The 14,794-nt window shown below is 38.3% G+C and overlaps 1 protein-coding gene across 5 annotated transcripts in view; it reads left to right on the plus strand.

Annotated features, from left to right (window-relative positions):
• The first annotated feature begins 40 nt into the window (after nt 1-40).
• DICER1 (dicer 1, ribonuclease III) overlaps nt 41-14,794 on the plus strand; it is a 68,009-nt gene continuing 53,255 nt past the window's right edge. For 2 of the 5 annotated variants that reach the window (XM_032110739.1, XM_032110743.1), the window contains exon 1: nt 41-121. The gene's annotated coding sequence lies outside the window, so the exon portion shown is untranslated. Of the gene's footprint in view, nt 122-203; nt 343-1,546; nt 1,639-14,794 lie in introns of those variants that run through there. The other 3 variants (XM_032110738.1, XM_032110741.1, XM_032110740.1) reach the window with 2 other exon arrangements.

The raw sequence follows: 14,794 nt of genomic DNA on the forward strand, positions 1-14,794 counted from the left end.
CCGGCTCCGGCCGCCAATCGGCCTGCTTCTCTCATAGCGTGGGGGATGCGAAGCGTGCGGACTGCGCAGGGCGGAATTCTCGGAGCCGGGTTGCGCCGTGGGCGCTGGGCGGCCCCCGTTGGTACGGGCGGGAGGGGCGGGGGCGGCGCTCTGTTTGCGTAGCGCCGGCCGTAGCGCAGGGGCAAGGGAGGGAGGGGGAGGCAGTCCCGGGCCCAGGTGAATGGAGGGTCCTGACAGCTGCGGGGACTGAGGCGGCGGCGGCGGGGAAATGGCGGCGGCGGGAGCACAATGAGACGCGGCCTGTAGTGGGGGGAAGCGCCGGGCTGGGTCCGGTCCGAGCAGGTAGGAGATGGCGCCCCGGGAGCTGCATAGCGGCCGAGCGCGGGTGTGTCGCGCCCGCCGGCCGCAGCTCCCGCGGCCCCGGCGCCGCCGCCAGCGGGATGGGATGGCGGCGGTCCGTTCCTCCCTCTCGGGGCCCGGGCAGCGCTGCCCCGCCTCCACCCCAGCGGCTCCCAGCACCGACGCCCGGGCCCTGGGATCGGCCTGAGCAGCTCTCCCGGCGCCGGCGGGGCCCGCACGGCTGGGCCGCGCTGCGGGCCCGCTCGGCTTTGTCTGTGAGCGGCGCCCCCCGGGCAGCCGCGCCGGAGCCTCCCGGGAGCTCTGGGCCCTCCCGCTGTGTCCTCAGGGGCCCGGGAAAAAGCAGGTGGCGGGTAGTAAAGGAGTTTATACACAGCAGTGCTGGATGTTAAGGGCGATATAAGAATGTGTTGGCTCTCCTCTTTGCTTCCTTTCCATCCTTTCCCAGGGTAAATGAAGGCAGTGTGATTAAGGCAGACCTTGTGGTGTGTGAATGTGCGTTGAAAAACGAAAAAGACATATGTTTTTGCACAGGATTTTGTTGCTGTGTTAGGTAATATAGAAAAAGCCCGCATGAGTAGAAAATGGGGAATGATACTGACATCTGACCAAAAAAATGGGTGGGTTTTTTGGGTGTATTCTGCTTATCAGAAATTTAGTGTTTTAAAAAAAGTGACTCTCAAAAGTGAGTTGTGAATCTCAGTTAGCTGCTAACAGTCCGGAGGATGTTTGGCACTTCAGATCAGCTTTGAGTATTTTTGATGTTAAGATTTTGGGTCTTCAGGTTATGTGGTGGGCTCAGGTGGTGAAAGTGTAGGCTAGAAGATTGTTTTTCATTTTCTTCCGTGAACGTGGTAATCTGCAGTTAACTTTGTAGACACTTAGTTTGGCCTGTTTTACTGTGTTTTATGTGTTTTCTTTAAATAAGCACTCTGGGTGCTCTGTTGAAATGCTGACTGCACATATATGTTTCCGTAGGTGGGGTGTGCTTGTTCTAGCAAGTTCATACAGACACTAACTGAAATTAATTTGATAGTTATTCTCCTAAGTGCCTCTGTTAAGAGAGTTTTTCCTATTGTCTATCTCCACATTGTGGTCTGCGAGCTTTGAAGATGCTACTAGAAGTTTTCAGCTGGAAGTGCTTTTTTTATGTGTTTAATAATTGGATTGTTACTTTCTTAATTGATAGGATTAAAAAATAGTTATCAGAAATGCTGACCCTGAATTAGCTACTGCTGTTCTTCAAAGCATCCTGATGATACAGTTCTGTGAAAGTGGCAGGTCAGTACTTGGCAGACACAAAATTATTAATACAAGAATTAATAATTACTTGAGAAGGAAATGGCATCAATGTGTCATTGTATAAATCCGTTCTCAGTCTATATGTTTGATACTAAATGCAGTTTGGGTATTTTCCCTTTATCTCTCTTCTACTTTTGAAAGGTTGTATTAGGCTAAGGGAGATGTAGATTGAAAACTGGCTGGGGCTTTTCACATGAGGAAGGACATGCCAGTGAAGGGATAACAAACATCACAAAGAGAGTCATGAAGAAAGTAGAAGAGGGAAGTGTTGATTGTTTGCTTGGTTCTCCTGTTTTTGAAAGATTTCTGTATCTTACAGACTGAAAACAAATGCGGTACCCCTTTACACTGTGTGTAACTCGAAGACATGGTGTACCAGCCTATTGGCAATGCCAGAAGTTTGCAGGAAGGTTGAAACAATTAATTTGTAGTGAAAATCATCCGAGGCTATAAAAACAAGAGTGTCTTTTCAGTCTTGGCAAACATCAAGGTGGCTGGTCTGTGGAAGGTGCTCCTGCCTGCCCTGCAATTTTACAGCTCCATACATGTTCTCCACTGGTTGCTGGTAGGGGGAAGCCAACCAAGCTATTTTGTCTGTTATATTACACTAATGTTTTTCTAGAAGATACACTTTTTTTTCCTTTTTCTTTAGAAATACCTTGATCATCTGTAGCATACAAGAAGAAAAAAGCAAAACCTGCAGTTCAAAAAAATAGTGTATTTTCATGGGGCTTTTTATGTAGTCCACAGATGTTTCTCCTTTCCCACCTCAAAAATGTGTTAAGTACTTTGCCACTTTTTCAGCAAAGTGTATGGAATTGCTTCAGCACAGGTGCTCAGAGTCTGAGTATCACTGCTTGACCCATGTTGGCTTTCAGTACGAACTGACTAAATGTGCATTGATCTGTACTGAATGCAAACTACTGGCAAAACTAAACGAAAACACATACATTCTTAAAAGAGCAAGGAGTTACTTATTAAAATGGATAAAGGAGCTGAAATAGTCTGATTTCTCTTTAGATAAGCTCGAGAATGTAAGTGAGAGCAAGAGTTCAGGAAGATTTTGAAAAGGATTCTAGGGCTTTAGGGATGATGAGCGTTACAGTAAGTGCTAAGACTACAGACAGGATTTTTATTTTGGGGTGTAGATTAGTCTGTTGATACTGAATTGGTTTTTGCCTTTTTGCTTTTATATATTCTCTATATTCTTTACATCTATATTTGTAGCACTGTAGCCTATTACTGTATTTGTAGCTAGCATTTTACCTACTCTATTAGACAGAAAGACAAAATAAATTCTCCAGCAGCTCTAAGGTCTTGGGCTCCAAGGTTAGGTTCTCCAGGAACTGAGGTTAAAATGACTTCGTGAGACACATTTTCATAGACAAAGTTTAGTTCCTGTCTAAGGGAGGGTTTCCAGAAAAGGGTAGTTCTGGGGGGAATTACCTTATCCCCTATGTATCTAATTGGGGATTCTTGTCAGTTATGCTAATTTGCTAAATATATAAAAATTGTATCTGCTTTATGTTACATGTGCATCTTCATGTCTTTTCAGCATGTTGTGCGCCATAAGGATCCTAGTAAAGGTAACCCCTTTTTATCAACTTACTGTGTCTGGCTCGTGATTTTAGGGCCAGTAAAATGGCATCACTATCAGGCAGCAGGTAGAACTTCAGAACATTCTGAGATGGGTTGTTCTGTTGTTCCATAATTCTCTCTGACCTTTTTTCCCCTCTCATGTAGGTAATACAAACTAGGGAGTATACTGAGCCTGATAGATCATTGAGGGAACAGTCCTAATGCCTGACTGTGTAACCACTGGCTATCTCTATCCCATCACCTTCATGTGTTCAAGTAATTTCTTCAGACTGATAGCAGAATTTTGATTTCATTTATATATTTTTTTAGGAAGTGCTACTTTTAAAGAAAGTAAAAGCATAATTATAGTGTTGTGTATAACAGGAGCTTCTATAAAATGTGTGCAATGTGCTTTTAGAATGCTATATCCTGAAGGCTAAGAATAGCTGGAGTAGATCAGAAAGCATGATTTTGCTTTACACTTTCCAGACATCTTTTTTTCATCCTTTAGCCTTTTGTGACTACCATATGTATTGTGATAAACCAGAAGAGAAGAAACCTGATATATAGTAAAAACTAAAAGTTAATTTTTTAGCTGAAGTTAGTCTTCGTTGGCATTTCAAGTTTTGGTGTTCAAACTGTGTTAATTGGGGTATGGTGGCTTTCAGACTGTTACTAAAATAAACATTATAGAAGACTTAATCTAGAGAACAAAGCAGAGCCCACTTTAGTGTGCGCCATGATATTATATTAGGTCAACTCTTGGTTTTGATAGTTCTTGCATGCCTTATTTAGTGACATCATAATTTTACAAGTTTGCGTGCTGAGCAATATATCTGGAATTCCCTTGTTATTTCTGCTCTGTTTGTGGACTACATTAGTTAAATCAGTTTTCCATTATATTTGTCGCCTTCAAAATCATACAGTCAAGAAGCGGAGAACTGAAACTTATGTCAAGGAATTTACTTGCAGGGTTGCATAGCTGCAGGTGTTGAAAGGTCCTTCTCTGGTGGGAAAGAGAAGAAAGAGCAATATTGTCCACCTTCTGTCATAAATACACCTAGATCCAGGAGACTTCAGTACTGCTTGTTGTGGCCCTTCCTTTAAGTGCAGTACACTTGCCAGTCTGAGATCTGTGTTGTGGTTGGCACAGCTGTTACTAGTGTGGCTCTTCTTACCAAGGCAAAAAAATCAAAAGTATTCTCTCTTGATCTTTACTAATGATAGTAGAAAACCTTGGTTTACTGTGCTTTCTTCTCTTTATGTCACTCAGTGGCTCAGTACTTCTGTGATGTAAGCTGGCATGATCAGTTTCCGCCCATGTTTTAAATAGTCTGTTATTCTTCATAAAGGATCAATTCCTTTGGGTTCATTGAATGAGCATGAGAGATCTGAGAAGCAGCAGGGTAGCTACTGACTTGAAGGACAGGTTGACCTGGAAACAGAGGTGGTCAGTTTCAGACTGTTTTATCTGGCCTTGGCATTTTTTTGTTTGTTTTAAATATCAATATCCTTGTGTTTTTTTCATTTGTGCAAATATACATACGCACAAAAAAAACCCCTGGCCCCAAACCCATGTTTGAACCAGACCCTTATTGCTAGTTATTAAAATCTGGTTTCCAGTGTGTGTCTCCTCTTTTGGACTCTGATTCTTGATAATTTGTCAAGCCGTGTAGCAGCCTTTTCCTCAGCTGAGATGTTAATAAGTAGCTGGGTAGTAGTGAAGAAATTGGTCTTGAAAATAGGAATTTAGGAATTATTTTTTTAATCTTTTATTTTTGAAAACTGAATTGGAGTTTTAGACCTGCCTACTGATTGCATAAATCTCCTTTCCTTAGGAAGTGAGGTAAATACATTTTGCTTTTTAAAGTTAATTTGTTTGACTCCATTGAGGTGATTTGGCTATGCAAGCATGTCTGGGCTGGCTATCTTTGCAATTCATGTTTCTCTTTTGTTTGTGAAGTCTGCTTTGTTTCTGATCTAGATCAAGTTTCTTACAGCTTTCCTTGAACTGTTACTGGCCTTTTTCGATGTTTTTGCTCTATAATTTTTGTTCAAGCAGAAATGAAAAAGGCTTAGCTATCTAAAGGTGAAGTTGCCTTGTAGTTCGTAGTAAAAACTTCTAGTGGTGATCTGAATTGTAGACAACATTCAAACCATAGAAGACCTAACTTCTCCCACTGAGTTTTGGCGAGTTAATTTAGGTATTTTCGTTTTCACCCCTCTTTTGAGTTTAACTGTCAAGTGCATAAATAAAAGAAATTTTTTTGATGTTTGTATTCTGCATACCTTAAAACATTTAAATGTATTTAATCTGACTTATTAACTGGGATTTTATGAATTCATAATATTAATTGATAGTATTTCTTCTTTATTCAGGATATTAGTGTCTGGGATCAATCTCAAGCAAGGCTTTTAATTCCTCACTGAAGCTGTGTATTTCTGAGCAGGCAAACCTGTGCTTTGCTGTACCTTCATGATCAATGGCTACTAGGCTTTTTGTTTTTGGAAGAAGACATAAAATGAGAGTGCTTACAATACAAGCAAAAGCTCTGGTCAGTCAGTTTTTTTTAGTGACCTGCAACCTTTGGCCATCTTTCAACTTAAGTTAAATGCCTATATTGTCAGCTTGCTATGTAAAGTTGTTAAGAAGGGATATGAGCTCTGTTAAAATTTTTTGGGGGGGAAAAAATAATCAATGCTCCTCCCTTCTCCCCCAGCTACTGAAGATAATTTTTCATGGTTTTTGCTGTCTAACATAGTCCTATCTCAATGACCTCCAAGACTGCAGAAACCAAATTACTGTTGGAGATGGATAATGAGCATAAAAAGTACACTCCTTCTTAAAACAAACAAAAAAAGCAAACAAACACACATTTATACCTCTGCTGCATGTTCTTTGAGTCCCCAGGAAGATGTGTGTGTTTTTGTCATTTATTCTTCTTGCTACTTATGCTTTCCTGTTTCTGTGAGACAAAATAAGAGGAAAATTGGAATATTAATATTTTCTACCGGTGTAATGAACAGAGTCAGCATGAATGGCAGAGACTGTAAGGGGAAGTGACAGAAGCACGTTATTGAGAGCCATGGGATTATCCTTGTATCTTTTTCATTATTTTTACAGTTACTGTCAGCAAGGTCTCATGAACTGCCTTACAATTTTTTACAACTTGTAAAAAAAGTGTGTGGGGAAAGTTTCTCCTTTCTTTGTTATTTCTAAAGAATATTGAACTCTATCAGCATTGGCCTCGAGAGTTCACTGATGCTAAAGAAAGATAGCAAGCTGTAAATGATACGGAAACAAGAAGCTGTCTATATACTTTCAGAGATTATAAATCAAAAAATAAAGAAACATATATCCAAGTATTTCTGGAAATGTATACCCAGTATGTCCATAGGTTTATATGCTGAATAGATCAGTTGATTTGTTTACTGTGTAATCACAAGGGCTATGAGTTAATGAAATCTTCAACTACAGAAGTGTGGCTATACCACCTACTGAGTGATTTGAGAGCAATGAGTTTGAGGCATGATGGGTGATGAAGCTCTGGAGGAGGAAGTGTGTAGGTTTTAGGAAGGTAATGCATTTTTATCTTCAAGTATTTAATTGAAAAAAGGATTGGAAGAATGCCAAAAACATCTATGAGCTCCCTGGGTTTTTGAAAGACATGATCAACTTCCAGGAGATGAGCAATTTTCCCTATTGTAATCCTTGCATAGTTAGTGCTTTGCTGTGTTGAAGTCGAGAAGTTAAACCTGCCTTGATTAATAGTAAATTGTCTGGAAAATGGTCTTCTAAAGACTATGTGTTGCCTAAACTGAACACAGGATGAGTTTTTAGTGATAAAATTCATGATTTGTTAAAACTCTCTACTGACCAGTTATAGTTGCAGCTGATGAGGGTCTGCAAGGAATTATTGGATGATTTTAGGGCATGTAGTGACTTGCATAATGATGAAGCAGGTGCTGATTTCTGGCAGGCATTGTGAGTAGTATGCCAGTAATGCTACTAATGTATACATTGTCAGCTATTAAGAGTTGTTAAAACCTTGTATCGGTTCATCCGGTTACTGCTGTCTGGTACCTCTAGGTGTTTCCTCTGGCACCTTTCAAATAGGTTTGTGCTACACAGCAAGAAGTTTTGGGTTTGGAATTTTTAGATTTATTGTTCTTAGTGTAACACAGTTCAGCAACAGTTGGCAATAGAGAAGAGAAGCTGGTGTCTGATTTTAAATGTCACAGTCAAAAACCTGTTGAATCCAATTTCCTTGACCTAGGCAAGTTTTCTATTGGTTCAGCAAAGTAGTTCATATGGCTCAGGGGAGTATTAGAGCTGCCATGAGGAGATGGTTGTCCTCCACTTTGACAGCCACTTGAATGCCATCTAAAATGCCTGTCAAACTAGAGCCCAAGATACAGCCTAAGCTCCTCAGCTGCCAAACAGGAAAAAAGTTTTACTGTTTCGAGAGCACCTCTATGATCATGTGCCCCCTAATTAGAATGCAAAATTTTAAATAATCTAAAGTTTTCTGATTTTTGTCTTTTTAATTAACTCTTTTGACAGTATCATAATGTTAATTAAAAATATTCCTGGCCTTAAGTATTGGCTACTACTTCATATGAAAATTACACATACCCTCAATATTACACAATATTCCTAAAGTATGCCTGTAAACTGAAATTTGTAAACACTGTTTACCCTTTAAGTCCAACAGGATACAACAGTTTAGCTCACACTGGGAACTGCTCAACTCGTAACATTGAAAAGAACATTGTTTAAGTTTTGGATATTTTTGCTTAAAAATCCAATATATGCATGTATGATACATGTACCGTAGTTGCATGGAATCACCATTCAATTACATATTTTTACAAAAACCGCAGTCAATTTTAACCATAAAATTGAGTTTAGTCTATGAAAAAAAAAAACAAAAAACAAAACCAACCAAGTTGGAAAACTTGTATAGCCTAAGCCTACCCCTAGTTCTACTCTCAAGGCAATTTTTGGGGTGGAGAGAAACTTCTTACTCAAGTTGGGGGGGGAAAAAACCAAACAAGAAAGTTCTCCTGATCTGCAAAAGTAACCTACCTTTGTCAACTACTCCAGCTTGTTACTTTTGAACTTCCCACATAATTATATGGCAAATTCTGCTCTGGATAGTGTGGAGTCCTGAAGCCGTGATTTCAAATGAGTGATTACAAATCTCTACCAGGTTCATGGTAAACAAACTAGCGAGTTGTTTAGTTTTGTTTGGGGGCAATGGTGGTTGGTTTTAGGGGTTTTGTTTGGTTTTTTAAATCAGGACAATGATTCCCCCCCTTCCTTCACTAAAATGGAAACACTGAGCTTTGAAGAGCTTTTAAAGCTAATCAAATTATACTCAAGAACTTGAACATATCATTACAAAAAAACCTTATCCCACCATTTTCATAAGAATGGAAAGCTGGATAGAGGAAAACACTCTTTTAATAAAATTTAATAGCTTAAAGTTATTAAGTCATTGATTTGTATCTAATTGTATTAGTGTCTTGGAACATATAATCACTACATTTGAGGCAAAATGGAAAATAAGTCCCAGAATTTTAAGCAGTTTCTTTTACAGATTCCTAATTATGGAGTCACAACTACAAATTACCACTGGGTAAAAATGAGAGGTTTTAAACTAGGCGTAACTTCAGATCTGAGTTTTCCAAGCTAATAGCTAGTCTAAGTGTTCCATCGTGATTACTGCACTGACTGCAGTTACTTTTATTAAAAAGTTGCTCACATCTCAGAAATACTTACTGAAGAAGTGTTGGTAAATCCAACTGTTTTTTAATTTAATTTTTGTAGCATGATGTTCCCCTGACTTTGGTTCCTATCCTGGGTTTACCACAGATGATTTTTGTACACAAACCCACAAAACTACTGTCACAACACACCTGTTTATAACAGCAGCTATTAACAAAAAGCAAGCAAGTACAAAATCGAGAAAAACATGATACAGTTATTTCAATTAACAGGTGAGAAGTAGTGTTTTGGGATTAGTTTTCATGAGACTATAGATCCAATCTGATGACAACCTAGTGTTCAGTGAAGCAACCCCACTGTCACTGCTCCTTCTGTTCTCTAACAGCTTTGACACTTGTCTGACTCTGGGAGAAAAATAGTTCAGGACAATATAACCATTAATTCTTGTGTATACAGCTGTGCCATATTAAATGCGTGGTAAGCTGTGATCAGGAAGCCTTTATTATACAGTGTTTTGTCTTGCTGCTGAGTGAAAATGAAAGAAAAGTGATAAAATGAAAAAAATTTCTCCTGTGCTTTGTTTACATCAGAAATGTATTTCTTCTCTGATTGTTTTAGAAAAATTTGACTGTACAACCAGCTACAGATTTTTATAAACATGTTTTAGAAAGCTGAAGTGAAATACTGATCTGGTAAAATGATGGGATGTAAAACCTCTGCATATGCCATGTGCTTAATCCTACTAAAAGAGGAGTAATAAGGTCACTCTTCTCAGTGACAGCTTGCTCACAAGGGTTTAACGCACTTTTCCTTTTCAATGTACTTCATTGCTTTAGTTGATTAGTCTCAGTTTCTCTAACGTCTTGTCTGTGCAACAAGGTCAAACTTATTAACTTAAAAATTATATACCTTTAAAATTTCATTTCAAAACTACTTTTCTATTACAAGTGTTAGAGACCTAGAGGGTTTTTTTTTGTTGTTTAGTGCTTTGGGGTTTTTTTACCGGTTTTAGTATGTATTTGAAGTAGCTTGAATTGCAAATTAAGAAATTATGAAAATGGTAATTTTCTTAAAATCATTAGCTGAAGAGAAGTAAGAGATTTTCTGTTCAGGGTTGAGAAAGCAGTGCTGAGGAAGAAGAGGGAAATCTCCATTGAAAGTTAGGCATCTAATCTGCTTAAATCATTCTGGAAGTCATCAATTATCTGCCTCTTTAGGCATCTTAATGCATCTGTGTATGCCTACTCAAATAAGCTGCTCATTAGCTGATGAAAGCAAATGATTAGTCAGTGAAATTCAAAGTCAGTTGTATTTAAATATTTATTCTGAGTAATTCAAAGTTTTATTTATTACTATAAATGTAATATATGTTTGCATTAATTGAGTTATGCATTCTTTTCAAATACACCATAGTATGCAGGGGGAAAGTTGTTCTACATAATTCAGTACAATAATTAATAAGGTAAATAGTGTGATTACTTGAATGTTAATGGCTGCGATGCTATTCTCCTAATTAGTCAGATGCCTAGGTTGTGAATCAACCTAAATGATATCGATGTGGATGCACTAGTTTCTAAGGAAAACTATAAAAACAATGTAACTTCCTAACTAATAGGGTAGTTACGTAGGAACCTTAGATGTAAGCCTTCCCAGTATAAATCTGGGATGTTTACCGGTAGAAATCAAAATTAGGGATGTTAATGCCTCTGGTTTAATTTGACTTGCTGTATTGGCATGTTAATGGTGGAATAATTTACTTTAAAATGCTTGATTATTACCCTGTTCATAAACAAAATTATTTGGTATCTAAAGACTTTTAGTAAGGTTTGGGGGTTTTTTTTGTATTTTTGTATTTTTTTTTTTTTAATCTGAAATATCTCTGCTTTTCCAAATCTTTGATTGCATTCATGTCTTTTCTGGTTTGCTGCTAGAAACTTGCTTCTTCCCTTTAATTGTCTCATAACTAGATTGAGTTCCCAGTGATGCTCCCAGTGTCTCTTCTGATCCAGCCTGTCTGACTGGGTGTTCATTACAGCTGCCCTTCACTTCTGTGCTGCTTCATGGATGTCTTCAGAGAGTTTGGGTTTGATTGACCTCTGGAGAAACATAGTCTGACCTACTGGCATTGGTCATCTGCACGGTACTGTGAGAATAAATGAGGGTAAGAAAGTACTCTAAATCCAGTGCTCATCATTAAGTGAAAGAATTGAAGTGTGTGTAGAGCTGCCCAGACTCTGGAGGAATGATACAGTAATAACTGCGAGAGATTGTATGTGAGTTCGAGTTTTGTTTCCCACATTCAGAATGGTGGAGGTGTGTTCTGCTGCTTATCTCATTCTCCTGTTACTGCCAAGTCGTCCCTTGTCAGTCACCAGGAATGTACCTGCCAGGCTGTTACTGTTTTCTTTTGGTAAGTCTTAATGTATCCAAGGTGGAAGCTGAGCACAGCAGAAAGGGGAGGTAGTCCAGACTCTGCCAATGCAGCTGCCAGTCAGCCTCACAGAATTTGGCTGCATTTTTTTTTCTGAAAATTGAGAACTATTGAATTAAGAAAACACCTCAGAGTTTTTGCTCATAGTTGCTTGATGTTGGCTACTTAATGTTGCTGCAATCAAGCTACTATACTTTTTGTAATTAGATGATAACAGGCATAATAATTGGTGGTTTGGCAATGTTGATGCAAACTACAACTAACGTGGTAAGAACATGACAATTCTTTCTTTTGCTTTGTATTTTTTATCTTTTAATAACCAAGATTAGTGGAGCTGGTAATCTCTGATAAAGCAAAATCTGCTGTGTTGTTTTTAGACAAGAGTCTCTACTCAAACTTGTATGTGTGTGTTCTGCTCTGAAAATGCAGTTCACAACTGACTGAATTACAGGACTATCTATTTTAATGTTACAGAAGAAAGGAACTCTTTTCAACTGATGGCTGTAGACTAGGGTTGTGTACATATATGTGTCATTTTTAATGCAGTATTATGTCCATAATGCAAACAGGGTCTGGAATTGAAACAAATATAGGAATATATTAATTCTGAGTTGTGCTTAGCAGAAGAGTTAATTGACACGTTTAGTACTATATTAACTTAGCTATATTGCTTGCAGAACCCAACGTAGTGTCAGAAACCCTCAGTTGCACCATTTACAGGGATTTAACTCCTTTAAAACATTATTTCTCAGGCCTGAGTAGTTTTAGATAATAACATAAAACAGTGGAATTGTTTAACAATAATTTCATTTCTCTTCTAACTTGCCTCTTTAATAATTAAATGAGTATTCAGTGAATGCTGTATCCAGTAAACCACAACTGCTTTAATGTCTGGAGCAATCCTGCCATTTGCATATCTGGGAATGCTTTTGCATATATGCAGGAATAGCTCTCACTCCATTGTGAAAAATGAAGGGTAAAAAGTTCTCCCCATTCAAGCCTCGCCCCCTATTTTTTAATGATGGTTTTAGCAAAACAGCTTGTTTCAGTTTTTGAAGCTTCTGCTGTCATTCAAGGAGGAGTAACAACTTGGATACTTTTTTTCACCCACATGGTTAAGAGTATCTATCACTGTATATATTATGAGCAGATCTAATGTGGAAAATTGGACTAATGCTGCACTGGACTGAAAGGATTCTTAACTGCAATCTACACTTGGCATTAGGGAAAGATACCTATTATATACATGCAGAGGAACTCTCTCAAGGATATGTATTTTATCTCAATTTATTCTTTTTCATCTTGCATTTGTTCTGCTACTGTGGGAAGATTGATGGATGAATCAGGAATGGGTCTGTTTTCTGGTTTGGATCTCTGCACTGCAAGGTTTAGTGGTGCTAACTTGCAACAGTATTGGAGCTAAAGGACCTTTATGAGCCACTTACCTCACTGCTAACATAGGAGGTGGTTTATGTTTGCCCCTGTTCCAGCTTTCATGGTTGATCATTTTTGCCAAGTAAATTGTTGAATATTTTCGATTCAGTTTCGGTATTATGTCAGTTGTTCTGGAAGGTCAACAGTGGTACAGATAACCTGTGATACGGAAATGCTACATGAGGCTTGAAGCATTATACTGGTGAAATGTAATATTTATGGCTTCTCACCACTTTTGAACCCCAGACACCATGCAAATATTTGCTTTTTTTGGACAATATTGAAAATAAAGATCGATGCATTAAAAAAAATAGAAGCTAATTGAGATGAGCTGCTGAAGTCTTATTATTAGTTTAACTGTAAAGAATGTAAAGGAATGCTGATGTTCTAGTCTAAGTGCATCTATTTACATAGAGGGAAATAATTACATCTTTTCCACTTCGGAATTAATTCAGATCATTTTACAATCATGCACATTTATTCTGCTCCTCATCTTGTGTGAGAGCCCTTGCAACACTGTTGGTTTGCCACAGCATTTTCATAGAATTGCAGAATTCCATATGATTTAGGGAAAAGATGCCTAAAATCCAACTATCAATGTAAGACTGCCCAGCCCAAACAAAACCATGTCCCTAAGTGCCATGTCTACACATTTTGTTAAATACCTTCAGGGGTGTTGACTCAACCTGAGCAACATCTTCACCTTTAGATATTCTTACATGTTCCAAAAGAAAAACAAAGACAAACCCAGCAACAAGCAAGCAAAAAACCAAACCAAAAAATCACAACCGTGTGGACCTATGGAAATGTCTTGGAAGTTATTCACATATTTTCCTTCAATAAAATAAAATAATCAAGTATGGTTTTTGTTTGTTGCGGGTTTTTTTTTTCTCCTCTCTGGTGTTCTTTCTCTGGAGATTGAATTCTATGTCAGCTGAGGAGCTTTGAATGTCCTCAGAATTTGGGAGAAATAAGTTTCTTTGTACTACTTATTTTTATGAATTTAATACTGACTTCATCCCAGTTTCACATAAAAGAAAATTCCAGTAGTGTGCCCACAAGTTCGTTGCAGGGAAAGGCCATGTGAAGACAAGTAGTGTAACTGGTGATAAGTCTTTCTTTTTTGGGATGACATTTAAAACAACAAAGCGTAAATGTGGACTAAATAATATGCTAACCACCATGTAATACTTATGCATTTTAAGGTTGCACTAGGAAAAGTTAGTTTGATGCACCGTTAATGATGAATACTTTTTGTTTGGTTGATTTGGTTTTTTTTGTTTTGTTTTGTTGGGGGTTTTTTGGATCTAAGGCTAGAATTTGAACAGTGGTTCTTGAGTGGTACATAAATTGATATGGCCAACTGCAGTAGATTTGAACTCTCATTTTAGAATTGGTAGAAGTTTTAGAGCTTGATTTACACTCCAAATGTCTGCTGGCCTTGCATCATACAATTATTGACTTCAGAGAAAGTCTTTTGTAGTGTGGGGCACTTAGTAATTTTGGATGTTGCGGCACAGTGTTAACAGTGAACTGTTGAGTGCCCATGTTTTGAGGAGCTTGACTTCTAGCCACATGCAGAGAAAGGGTTTATGTTTATGCAAATAATGGGATTGAAGTCTCCACATGGGGTTATATTCAGGGGGCAGCTGCTGCTTTTACTTATCCAAAGCAAGAATAATTAATCCTTTGGAACTGTACTTGCCTCACAGCTTGCCCCCAAATTGAGGAAGAGAGAAATCCCTGCTCTAATGTCTGCTTAATTGCTTTCCTGTGGAAAGACATAAGTACCTGAAAAGCTTGAACATAACCTTTAAATTAACTAAATCATCACAAGTAAATAATTTGGTACCCAAGTAAACAACCAAATGATAAATAAATTCACAGATATGGTCAGTTATCCCTACTTACGATACTGATATGATAGTATAGTTACCCATAAATTAGAATCTACACATTGA

The sequence above is a fragment of the Corvus moneduloides genome, chromosome 6 (genome assembly GCF_009650955.1).
Source record: "Corvus moneduloides isolate bCorMon1 chromosome 6, bCorMon1.pri, whole genome shotgun sequence".
Taxonomy (NCBI): Eukaryota; Metazoa; Chordata; class Aves; order Passeriformes; family Corvidae; genus Corvus; species Corvus moneduloides.